Source organism: Lutra lutra, chromosome 14 (genome assembly GCF_902655055.1).
Source record: "Lutra lutra chromosome 14, mLutLut1.2, whole genome shotgun sequence".
NCBI lineage: Eukaryota > Metazoa > Chordata > Mammalia > Carnivora > Mustelidae > Lutra > Lutra lutra.
In genome coordinates, this window is record NC_062291.1 from 69,702,355 (window position 1) to 69,715,467 (window position 13,113).

The 13,113-nt window shown below is 44.1% G+C and overlaps 1 protein-coding gene across 6 annotated transcripts in view; it reads left to right on the forward strand.

The window, feature by feature from the left end:
• RBM20 (RNA binding motif protein 20) overlaps positions 1 to 13,113 on the forward strand; it is a 192,442-nt gene that overhangs the window by 119,270 nt on the left and 60,059 nt on the right. The window contains exon 1 of one of the 6 annotated variants that reach the window (XM_047703585.1): positions 1,372 to 1,572. The exons of the other annotated variants lie outside the window; for them this stretch is intronic. The gene's annotated coding sequence lies outside the window, so the exon portion shown is untranslated. Of the gene's footprint in view, positions 1 to 1,371; positions 1,573 to 13,113 lie in introns of those variants that run through there. 6 annotated transcript variants of the gene reach the window in all.

Below are 13,113 nucleotides of genomic sequence, written 5' to 3' on the forward strand. Positions count from 1 at the left end.
ACCCTGGGTCCTAGCAGAGAGAAGCTTCCCTCATGCCAGTGACTGAACCTGCCTCCTGCCCCCCTGCCTTTAGGGGTGGACATAACATAGGAGAACCCAGTGGGCTTTAATCCCTGGTCCTGTACAAGGTCTTTGGGGAAGGTTTTACTTTGTGAAAAGCATACCCTCCTGAATAATTTCGAGAGGAGATTATATTAGATACTGGGCATCACAGATGAACACCAGACCGTCCAGGCAGGACCACCTGGGCTGAGGGTCGCTTTATACATCGTGGCAGTGTGGTCCCCATGGACAGCTGGTTTGGATTTAGAACCTTACCAAAGGGGTAGTTTGGTTTGATGATTTAAATATTACAGGGTGAGATTTGGAAACAGAGGAGGGAAAAAATGACAGAAGAACAAGGGCTCCTGGAGAGAAAAGTGAGCAGTTTCCTAAGTGATTAAACCACAAGCCAGGCAAAGCCCATCCCTGGACCCCGCAGCTCCGCCGGCTCCTTCCAGAGAGGGGTGTTTTGGCTTTCTTCTTCTTCTTCGTTTTGTGTCGTGTTTTCTGGAAGGGCTTGAGCATTGTAGCCGTTTCTCAGTAGAGGTTCTGTTGATGTCCGGGGCTTCGTAAACCTGGGTTGCAGGGTCTTTCTTGAGCGTTGCAGGATTTTGGCAGCATCCCCCAGTTTTGACAAACAAAACCCCTCCAGCACATCCGGGGGTGGGGCGCGTTGGGGGGACTCACCATGATGAAGAGCCGCCGCTTAGAGCAGGAGACCGTCTGTTTTTCCTGTTGAAAAGCACGGCCGTTACCACTGGGCGGGTGAGCTGCTGGGTCACCTCACTCCATCTCCTGCTCCATAAACATAAAACCAAGAAGGGGCAAGCTGTTCAGGAGGTTTGCAGGCGGGGGGTCAGCGTGCCCTGCTGTCTTGCGGCTCCATGGCTAGATGTCTTTATGGCCACCTGCAGGACCCGAGTGTTGCGCATGAAAACCCAAAGGAAAAAAACAAAACAAACAAACAAAAAAATAAGCAAGTAAGCAAACAAGCCACCATCACTCCCACCACCACCACCACCACCACCACCAATGAAAACTAGGAAAGTAAACCGGGACAGGAGGCTTTGGGGTTTTATTAAAAGTGGGGGTGTCATGAGCGCAAGACCCCCTCCTTCAGAGGCGCTCAGGAGGCCCGTCTGTGCAGCGCCGGCGGGGGTGCTGATATGTGAAGAGGCTGAGAACATGTGGCATAAACTCGGACTGATATTGTTTGCCATTTAACTCGGCATGTGTAATGCAGCAGGAATGGCTCCTGGTGGCATGTGACTCCCCTTCCAGCCGGGTATGCGGTGCCCTGGGGCCGCTCTTTCTCTTTTGCTCACTCCCTCACCCGCGATCCCCCTCTTCTGCCCCTTCCCTGACTCGTGAGAGTGTAAGTGGACGCTTGTCATGATTGGCAAGCAGAAAGCTGGTAGAATGTCATTGGAATTTTCTAGGGAGGCACATACGCAACACCCAAAATGACTCCCGGCTCCGCTGGCCTCAGGTGAGCGCTCCATGCCAGGCGCCTTGGTCTTTCTCGGAAAGGTAAGGTTGCATGACTCCATCCCACCTTTCCCCAGCACAGGAAGGAAGCCGAGGGTTTGCTTCCTATGCCCTAGTCCAGGCGGCTCTCCTGACCATGTTCTTGGCGCTAAGCATCCGTGCATGAGTGTGCGATTTGTCTGTATCCCCACCCCCTCCTGTTAAAAAAAAAAAAAAAATTGTAAGAAATGACTCACAACGGCAGGGTAGCATGTGACCTCAGACAGCTCCCCGTGACCCCAGTGAAATCGGCGATCCCCCGTCAGCAAGTCTAGATGCTCTTTTTACGCTGGTTACTAAACTCTTTGAGAAAGGAAAGTTGCGGGGCTGCCCAGAGACTGGATTGCGTTATCACCAGACCCGAGGGCATGGAAGGGGGCATTTTCCGAATTCTGAAACCTTACGAGGGATGGGGGTTTCTGAAGGCTGAGGTGTTGTGTGTTGATGGCTGGAATTTGTCACCGATGGAAAGGGAACCTGAAGGCATTTGAAGTGTCTTGTGTCCGTTGAGGGCAGAGTCAGGTTCACGAACCCGGAGGGGAGCGCTGTGTTAGAATTCAGAAGCTCGGGATGTTTTGCCAAGAAGTGTTTGAAGGTTGCTACCCAGCACCTCTGAAAGAGCCTTGATACGCACTTCTGCAGCTGCGAAGGGTCTTTGAGTAAAGTTATATTTCAAAACAAAAGCTGTTTTAGTCATCCCCAAGCAAGCAAGCCAGCCAGTGTATTAACATCTGCTGTGCGGGTCAGGGAACGTATTTGGACCTGAGTGTGATGATCCGTGAGCAGGCTCAAACACAACCAAGCATGACTCACCTCGTTTCTTTATCTGATGCAATTAAAAGCAGCTTGGACACGTTGGGGAGAGGACGACTGGTTTTTTTCTTGCAAGTGTGTTAAGGCAAATCCGCACGTATAAAATGGGGTGTAAAATGGCATGTTGATGTGTCTTACCTCGTGGGAAATTTTTAGCCTTAAAAAAAAATCCATCATGTGGCATTGCCATTGGTTTCTGCCTTATATGTGTTGGAATCATGTTTTTCTTCTTTTTTTTGCACGCCTTTGCCAAAATGTCGGAAAACTGAAGGGTAGATATTTTCACACACTCCCCTCCCCCCACACGCATACGCTAACAGCTGCCCCGTACGGTTTTGTGGAATTTGATCTTTTGAGCGAAATGACTTCCTTATTTTCCATAGGAATAGGGTAATCAATTTTACCACAGAAGACCGCGTACATGTCCAGCGTTGGCCGTTCCTAATTAGCAATGCATGGGGTAGAAGAGGAAAGCACTGGAGAGCAGTTTTGAGGGAAAGGAAAGTCAGCCATCGACTTGTAACCATTCTTTCTTGCCTCCACCAAGGCAATTCTCAGTGTCCGTGGATCTTAACCACAGGCTTAGGTTGTGGTCATCTGAGAAAATACCCAGAATGGCACGTGCAAATGGCCACATTTGACTCTTGCTGTTTTTTGCCTTTTATCCACTCTTTTTAGTAGCTTTCATATGGCCACAGCTGTGTAACATAGAGACAAAAGCCAGAAGTAACCTATATATAGAATATTCTCTGCCTTGGGTGGCACCTGTGTTTTGTTGTCTGTAGTCAGAAATGTGTGGGCCTTAAGGCACCAGAAACCTCCATCCGTTTTGGGAAACGGATACTTTCTCAAACAGACATTTACACGGTATACTTATAATGTTCCAATCTTAATATTCTCATTGGCGCTAAGGAATTTAACAGAGTTAGACCGCGTATGTTCCCAGCACACACACAGGAAACGTATACGCTGTACTTCACAGTGAAACCCTTAGCAAAATTTGTTCAGTGCTTCTAATTTGCCCGGCACTGAGCCAGATAGACACTCAGGAATCTGAAAGATTTTAGGATGGTGGATGATGTCTTCAAGGTGCTTATAATTTAGATGGCAGAAGCCACCCCCCGCCATCGTCCTCTGGCTCTCTGCAGCAGAGACTATGTGGGCACTGTGGAGAAAGTCTTGCCACAGAAAATATTCATCGAGCCATGTAAAATATGCTTCGGTGTTTATAGCTAAGAGAAATTGATTGATTGCCCATTGCGTTTGTGACCCTTTGTGGGCTTATAAAAAGTACAGTGTTTATTCTTAAGTATAATTTAATACAAATGGTCATGCCGCTTGTAGTGACAAAAATGGCTTGTGGGGCTCAAAGTAATGATGAACAGATCAATTCTATTCCCTTATAGACTGGCAAGCCTCAGGCTTGGCTTCTCAAAAGTTCTCCTGGGGAACCATTAAAAATCCCAATGCCTGGGGTGAATCAGAATCTCTGGAGATCTGACCCCAACATCAGTGTTTTAAACACACCCTTGGTGATTACAGTGCTGCCGTTTGAAGTTTAATGACAAGGATGATTTGTTGAAAACTTTTTTTTTTTTTTTTTTTTTAGCCTAGGGTGATTTTGAAAGGTAGACTTTCTCACACTGTTGCTTGACTGAAGAATTTCGGGCATTCTGGAGTCTGCTTCTTTTATTCTCTGCATTAGTGAATAGGGTAAATGGAGCTGTGCTTGTTCTTCCTATTCTGCAAACCAGATAACAGGACCTTCCTATTCTGCAAACCAGATAACAGGACGCTAAGCTAATGGACCAACTAATGAGATTACCTGAGGTTTTGTGAACCTTGAGGGTTTTGATTCCAGGAGGTCAAACGTTGAACGCACTCCTTGAAACTCTCTCTCTCTCTTTAAAGATTTGTTTATTTATTAGAGAGCGAGCAAGAGAGCACAAACGGGGGGGGGGGGGGGGGAGGGGAGGGAACCTGTTGCATTTCTCTGCTTAGTGCACAGCCCAAGGTGAGGCTCCATCCTCGAACCCTGAGGTCATGACATGACCCAAAATCAAGAGTTGGACGCTTAACCCACGGAGCCACCCAGGTGCCCCAAGGATTGAGTCTCTTAAAGGAAGGTAGGTATAAGGGTAGCTGCGTGTGCCCCTGAAGTTCTTTTGGCAGTGTCTGAAACCCTTATGAAAAAAGAAGGCCCTTCTTGGTGTACTGGTTGCTTAGTAGATAGAAGCGGCTTATGAAAACACAGTTGTTAGTAAGTTCTCTGTAACTCACCATGGATTCTTAGAGTTGCAAGGTAGGGTCAACACATTCTAGTTTAGTGGTTCTCAACGTATAGCATCATTGTCCCCTGGACTTGTTAGAAATGCAGATTCTCAGGCTCCAACCCAGCCCTCCTGGTATAGCAACTAGGAGTGAGCCCCCCATCTGTGTTTTAAGAAGCTCTCCTGATGTCCACCTAACTCTTAAAAAAGTTCTGGTTTCACCATGTCATTTTACAGACAGGTCTGTTGAGTGCAGGTTAAATGCCTCTCTCTGAAGTCATCCAGAACTGGAAGAGGGGTAGAGGCTAGAAATTCAGACGTCCCAAGGCTGAAATCTATCATGATACCATGGCCAGATGATTTTAACTTTTCCATGTGCCATAAATAACAGCTTTAAGAAAACATCCACCATCCTCAAATCATGTGGCATAAAGGAGCCTTAAAAATGTCTCATCTGACCCTCCCATTTCACAGATGAGAAAAGTAAGGTCTACAGGGTAAACTGACCATAAGGAGATGTACAGCTCTCGGTGGGAAAGTCTTTAATAAGTTGGTCTACTTATGACCAAAACAGTGCTACAGCCCCCACAACTACCCCACACTGCCTCTTGAATTTCATATGGACTCTTATAATTTGGCTTAAGTCACATTGTTTAAAATGTTCGGGTTAATAGTTAGGGAACTCTGGGAAAAGACCAGCTATACCGACTGAGAATCTTTTTTTTTTTTTTTTAAGATTTTATTTATTTATTTGACGGAGAGAGATCACAAGTAGACAGAGAGGCAGGCAGAGAGAGAGGGAAGCAGGCTCCCCGCTGAGCAGAGAGCCCCCATGTGGGGCTCGATCCCATGACCCTGAGATCATGACCTGAACCGAAGGCAGCGGCTTAACCCACTGAGCCACCCAGGTGCCCCCCGACTGAGAATCTTAATTCTAAACAATTATTCTAGAATTTTATTTTGATTTAAGTTTGGTTTAAATTTTTATAACCATCCTTATGCATTTACCAGAAAAACTTCAGTGATACAAACTACTGACAATAAAGTTAGGAGAACATAGGGATCATTCTCAGAGCATGTGTTTTATCTCAGAGTCGTGCAGATTAGACACATCTCAGATCATACACTAAAATTGCATTTTCTTCAAATTTCATTAAAGGGAAAAATAGGGCAACCAGTCTATTTGTTGAATATTTTAGAATTTTATACTTGATGTGGTTGGTGGTATTTACATAATTTGGACAGTGTTCAAAGCCTGAATCTCATCCACGTTCTCTGCAGAACTTCCTCTTCAGAGCCTATAGCAACATACACATGGAACATCTAGCCAGGAAACCAAACGGAGAGTGTGACACATGACTGCTAAGTCCACACACACATACACACACACACGCAATGGATGTGTATGTGTATAGGAGTGTTTATTGGTTCCACACCCAACCTCATGCTGGGTGCTGTGACATGAAACAGAGCACATAATTCCTGCCTTCAAAATAATCACGGGGCAGTGAGGACATCAGATGAGCAATTGTGTAGACAATTAGGACACAAGGTGGCAGGAGCTAGGAGAGCATAATTGAGGCTAATGGAGCAGCAGGGCAAGACAGAAGAAATTAAATGATTTTATGCTGACTGGCCAGCAACATGAATATCTGAACACCATATATATAACAACAGTTTCTTTAAAAGCATTTCCAGGAGGGCGCCTGGGTGGCTCAGTGGGTTAAGCTGCTGCCTTCGGCTCAGGTCATGATCTCAGGGTCCTGGGATCGAGTCCCACATTGGGCTCTCTGCTCAGCAGGGAGCCTGCTTCCCTCTCTCTCTCTCTCTCTCTGCCTGCCTCTCCGTCTACTTGTGATCTCTCTCTGTCAAATGAATAAATAAAATCTTTAAAAAAAAAAAAAAAGCATTTCCAGGAGCTTAACAATAGCTTAATTTGTGAGAAGTAATAATAATAAATTATAGATTATATTATTTTACAACATTTATTGTATATCAGTCATGTGATATTATAATCGTAATAATATGTAGTATATGAATATGAATAATATATTATTAAATAATGTTCATTTTATATTTATATGTTATTAAATAGTATTTGATTTTTTAAAAATATTATTTGATTCTACCTGCGACATCGTCATGCTTTACCGCGAGCCTGCCCATCATGTTCACTCTTTTTTTTTTTAATTTGATGGAGAGAGAAAGCACAAGTAGGCAGAGAAGCAGGCAGAGATAGGGGGAAGCAGGCTCCCTGCTGAGCGGAGAGCCTGATGTGGGGCTTGATCCCAGGACCCTGAGACCTTGACCTGAGTCGAAGGCAGAGGCATAACCCACTGAGCCACCCAGGCACCCCATCACCTTCACTCTTGACAACAGCTAGCCAGAGCAGACATTATCTCCATTTGACAGATGGGGAAATTAAACCTGAGGTTTATCAGATTTCAGAGGTAGAAGAGATCTTGGAGGTCCTTTCATCTAGCTTTCTCATTCTGCATAAAAAGAGGGCTGACCAGCTTCCGGTCCCACAGGGAGTAAGCAGTGGCTGTGGTGCCTGGGTCTTCTGATTCTTCTAGGTGAGCGAGTTTTTCACACCACCACCCTGCCTGCAGCCTCAGTGTGCTCAAGGAAACTACAGAGGGGCACTTGGGTGGCTCAGGCAGCTGAGCGTCTGCCTTTGGCTCAGGTCATGATCCCAGGGTCCTGGGATGGAGCCCTGCATCAGGATCCCTGCTCACTGCTCCCCCCAACCCCCACTAGTGCCCTCTTTCTCTCTCTCTCAAATTCTCAAATATATAAATAAAATATTTCCAAAAGAAAGGAAGGAAGGAACTAACTACAGAGAATATGCATTTCTTTCTTTAGAAGTATTGTTGAAACCAGTCCTACATGCTGGTTTATAAGCACACAGAGGTATAGAAAAGTCTCTTATTTTTATACTTTTTCTTATTTAGAGAGACATAGACAGACAGATATATAGATAGATACACACATGACACATGGATGTCCGTAGGGAGACGGAGGAATTAGATGGGCAGAATCTCAAAGGGGACTTCGATTTTGTATAATTTTGTGGGTTTTTTTTTTTTTTTTAGAAAAATATATCAGACAAAAATGACCATAATCATGGCATTTGTTAATTTGGGGCAATGGGCAGGTAATAAACTTGTAAAGATTTGTTATATTCTTCATATTTTTATAGCTTTTCAAGTTCAAAACAAAAAAAATGTGAATATTAAAAATAAGTTACGGGGCGCCTGAGTGGCTCAGTGGGTTAAAGCCTCTGCCTTCGGCTCAGGTCATGATCTCAGGGTCCTGGGATCGAGCCCCGCATCAGGCTCTCTGCTCAGCGGGGAGCCTGCTTCCCCCTCTCTCTCTGCCTGCCTCTCTGCCTACTTGTGATCTCTGTCTGTCAAATAAATAAATAAAATCTTTAAAAAAAAAATAAGTTACCACCGGCAGTACTGTTGCTTTATAAAACATTTTATTTATTTATTTATTTTTCGGGGAGGGCAGAGGGAGAGAATCTTAAGCAGGCTCCATGCCCAGCATGTGAGCCCAACTTGAGCCTCCGTCTCACAACTCCGAGACCATGACCTGGGTAAAAATCAAAAGTCGGACACTTTCCCAGCTGAGCCACTCAGGCGCCCCTCGTTTTATAAAATAAAGGATATTTTACAGAAAATAAATTGATACAGAAGAAGGAAAAGAAAAAAAAGGAATGCATGGTTCTCGGTGGATATGTCCCTGTGAATTCTGCTCTGCCGTAAGTCTTTCCTGTCGTGATGCTAGCAGAGTGTGTGTTCTTGGCTCTGCATTTGTGGCATTATCAGCTCTCTTTTGCACATTTGAACACTTCTGATAACTCCACCAGGAAAGGCAGGCCTCTCTTGTTAGTTATAGAACCGCTAGCTGCCCCTTGGTGACTGCACGTCCCCTGGTTTAGAGAATCTTTTTTTTTTTTTTAAGATTTTATTTATTTATTTGACAGAGAGAGAGAGAGATCACAAGCAGGCAGAGAGGCAGGCAGAGAGAGAGAGGGGGAAGCAGGCTCCCTGCCGAGCAGAGAGCCCGATGCAGGCCTCGATCCCAGGACCCTGAGAACATGACCTGAGCTGAAGGCAGAGGCTTTAACCCACTGAGCCACCCAGGCGCCCTGGTTTAGAGAATCTTATTCTGACTGAAGGAACGTGGTAGAGTACTGTGGACCAAAAAGCTGGTCATTTCATAACACCAAATGTGTTATTTTAAAATCACATCTTAGATTGTTAGCCAAACTTATTGTGGCAATCATTTCATAATACCTACATATATCACACCATTACATTGTACATCTTAAACTTAGACAATGTTACTATCAATAAAGCTGGTGGGACACCTGGCTGGCACAGTCAGAAGAGCATGTGACTTTTGATCTTGATGTAAATAAATAAATAAATAAAATGTTTTATAAAACAATAGTACTGCCGGTGGTAACTTCAAGCCCCATGTCAGGTGCAGAAATCACTTAAATAAATAAAAAACTTAAAGAATATATCAATAGAGCTGGGGAAAAATGAAATACTGTGACAAATTGGGAGAAAAACCACAAAATAAACAAAATGCTTTGTATTTTAGTATCTTTAAAGAAACAAAACAAAGCCCCTGCAAAACAAATCACACCCAAATAAAGAGAGCTAGGACTGTGGTTTGAGAAGTTCTGTTTAGTGAATATGTAAGTGGAGGATAGAATCCTGGCCTTAGAGTAAAAGGAACTTCATTCAAGTCCCTTATTGGCTGAATGCCTTCAACTGTTTTCCAGAGTGGCTGCACCAGCTTGCATTCCCACCAACAGTGTAGGAGGGTTTCCCTTTCTCTGCATCCTCGTCAACACCTGTTGTTTCCTTACTTGATAATTTTAGCCATTCTGACTGGTGTGAGGTGGTATCTCACTGTGGTTTTGATTTGTATTTCCCTGATGCCGAGTGATGTGGAGCACTTTTTCGTGTGTCTGTTGGCCATTTGGATGTCTTCTTTGCAGAAATATCTGTTCCTGTCTTCTGCCCATTTCTTGATTGGATTGTTTGTTCTCTGGGTGTTGAGTTTGATAAGTTCTTTATAGATTCTTGTTACTAGCCCTTTGTTTGATATGTCACTTGCCAATATCTTCTCCCATTCTGTTGGTTGTCTTCTGGTTTTGTTGACTGTTTCCTTTGCTGTGCAAAAGCTTTTGATCTTGATGAAATCCCAGTAGTTCATTTTTGCCCTTGCTTCCCTTGCCTTTGTCAATGTTTCTAGGAAGAAGTTGCTGCGGCTGAGGTTGAAGAGGTTGCTGCCTGTGTTCTCCTCAAGGATTTTGATGGATTCCTTTCTCATACTGAGGTCCTTCATCCACTTGGAGTCTGTTTTTGTCTATGGTGTGAGGAAGTGGTCCAGTTTCATTCTTTTGCATGTGTCTATCCAATTTTCCCAACACCATTTATTGAAGAAACTGTCTTTTTTCCATTGGACATGCTTTCCTGCTTTGTCAAAGGTTAGGTGACCATAGAGTTGAGGGTCTATTTCTGGGCTCTCTATTCTGTTCCACTGATCTGTGTGTCTGTTTTTGTGCCAGTACCATACTGTCTTGATGATTGCAGCTTTGTAATAGAGCTTGAAGTCTGGAATTGTGATGCCACCAGCTTTGGTTTTCTTTTTCAACATTCCTCTGGCTATTTGGGGTCTTTTCTGGTTCCATATAAATTTTAGAAGTGTTTGTTCCATTTCTTTGAGCAAAATTGATGATATTTTGATAGGGATTGCATTAAATGTGTAGATTGCTCTAGGTAGCATAGACATTTTCCCAATATTTGTTCTTCCAATCCATAAGCATGGAACATTTTTCCATTTCTTTGTGTCTTCCTAACGAAACTACGGAAAGAGCCTAGATGTCCATCAACAGATGAATTGGTAAAGAAGAGGTGGCGCGCGCGCGCACACACACACACACACACACACACACACACACACAGGAATATTATGCAGCTATCAACAAACCCAAAATCTTTTGCCATTTGCAACTACGTGGATGGAACCAGAGGCTATTATGTTAAGCAAAATAAGTCAATTTGAGAAAGACAATTACCATATGATCTCACTGATTTGAAGAATTTGAGAAGATGGAGGATCATAGAGGAAGAGAGGGAAAATGAAACAAGATGAAACCAGAGAGGAGGCAAACCGTAAGTGACTCTTAATCTCAAGAAAATCTCAAGCAACTGAGGGTTGCTGGTGGGGCGGGGGTCGGCGGTGTGGATGGACATTGGGTATGTGCTATGTACATACATAGGTTATGTGCTATGGGGAGAGCTGTGAATTGTGTAAGACTGGTGAATCACAGACCTGTACCCCTGAAACAAATAATACATCATATGTTAACTTAAAAATGAAAAAAAAAATTAAACTAAAGAAAATACTTCAACTAAAAAACACACAACAAAAGAGAGATGGTAAGATCATCATTTTTGTTATGAACGCTTGCAAGAGGCATCATGGTAATGTGAATCATCCCATGGTAATGTCATAGCTAGAGCCCACACATGGGATAATGCCAGCATTGACCCAGTCATCTTGAAATTAAACACGGAGTTCTCACTAGTGATAATCCAGTAGCCCTACCGTTGCTAAGCAGATAGCACTATCAAAAAAATAAGTGTGACCTCCCTCTTCTTACGAAGGAGAAGACTTGGCAGGAATGTTGACGGGGATGTGTGCCACTGAAAGAGCTTCGTTAGCCCTGAATGATGAGGCAATGTGGATTCCACTCCCTGCTCTCCTCTAGCTAGCTGTGTGACTTGGGGTGATTCATTTATTACACCAACTTCACGAAGTTCCACTTTTTTTCCCTCTGTAGAATGAGTGGGTTAAACTTAAGTGATCTCTAAGCCCTCTTCTTTTTTTTTTTTTTTAAGATTTTATTTATTTATTTGACAGAGAGATCACAAGTAGGCAGAGAGGCAGGCAGAGAGAGAGGAGGAAGCAGGCTCCCTGCCGAGCAGAGAGCCCGATGCGGGGCTCCATCCCAGGACCCTGAGATCACGACCTGAGCCGAAGGCAGTGGCTTAACCCACTGAGCCACCCAGGCGCCCCTCTAAGCCCTCTTCTTGCTCTTAACATTTGTGGTAATGAGCTAGAGTTTGAACCTTAGCCCTGATATTACCACGGTATCATCATTTTCATCTTTGTAACCTGGTCTTCAGGGACTGTTTCTGTGGCTCACATCCTGACCTAGCTTCTAAGAGCATTATGGTAGAGTTAAGAATTCATGATTTGAAGTTCAGCTCCCAGGAGACAAGCGAAAGGCAAGACTCAGCAATGACCCAACCCCAGCCATTGCGCTTTATTTGATTTGACCACGTGATGAAGGTGTGACCAAACCTGGAGAACATTCTCTTCCCAGGTCATGAGCTCTCTTGCCTGGATTATATTTTAAATCTCAGCACGTAAGAAGAAATGACACCTTCATTGCTTGACCAGGAAAGGGAATTGAGTCGAACTGGAAGTGAATTTAAATTCCTGGGAGATTATCTTGAAAGATACTGTGCTTAACTGCAAATGTGGCCATTCTGGTTGACTTAGGCACTCCAGTGCTCTGGGCTATAGTTCTTGGCTCCTGCTTCTGGGTGGCTGAGCATTACCAGGGAGAACCTTGCTGTGTGTCCACATACATTTGTACTGCTGAACTTCATTCAGCTGGGTCCTTGTTGTTAACCCACAGCCCTTTAAGTCTGTTGCTGACTATTTGCCAGGTCACCAAGCAGCTGTTGTAACTCTCTCCATTCCCCCAAGTCCCAATCCGCAGGCGTCCACCCTTATTCTTACTCCCCTTCCATCCATTTGAACATCTCTTTGCGTTTCCCTCTTCCATCCCTATCTATCTCTAAGGAAGATTTGTCTCTCTGCCCAGGCAGAGCCCACCTGCCACCTGCATTGATGATAATGATGATGGTGATGGTGATGGTCATACTAATGGTGATGGTATTGGCAATAGTAATACTGATGAGAACAGTCGTGGTGATAGTGAAGGTAATGGTGATAGTAATGGTGATGGTAACAGTAATGGTGACAGTGATGGTGATGGTAATAGTAATGGTCGCAGTAATCATGATGATAATAGTAATGTAACGGCTATAGTAATGGTGGTTGCTAATGGTTATGGTAGGGTTGATAGTAATGGTCATGGTAATGGTGCTAGTGATGGTCATGGTATGGCGATGGTAAAAAGACTAGTAGTAGAAATGGTCACTGCGACATTGCTCGGTGAATGCTTAATGTGTGCTAGGAACCATGCAGAACAATTTATGTATACCCTGTCATTTAACCCTCAAGAAAAGACTATAGCTTAGATACAGCTGTCCTGCTTTAAGGACGAGGACCCTGAGGCTGAGAGAGGATAAGTATCTGCCACCATCTCCAACCTACAAGTAGCAAACTGGAATTCACA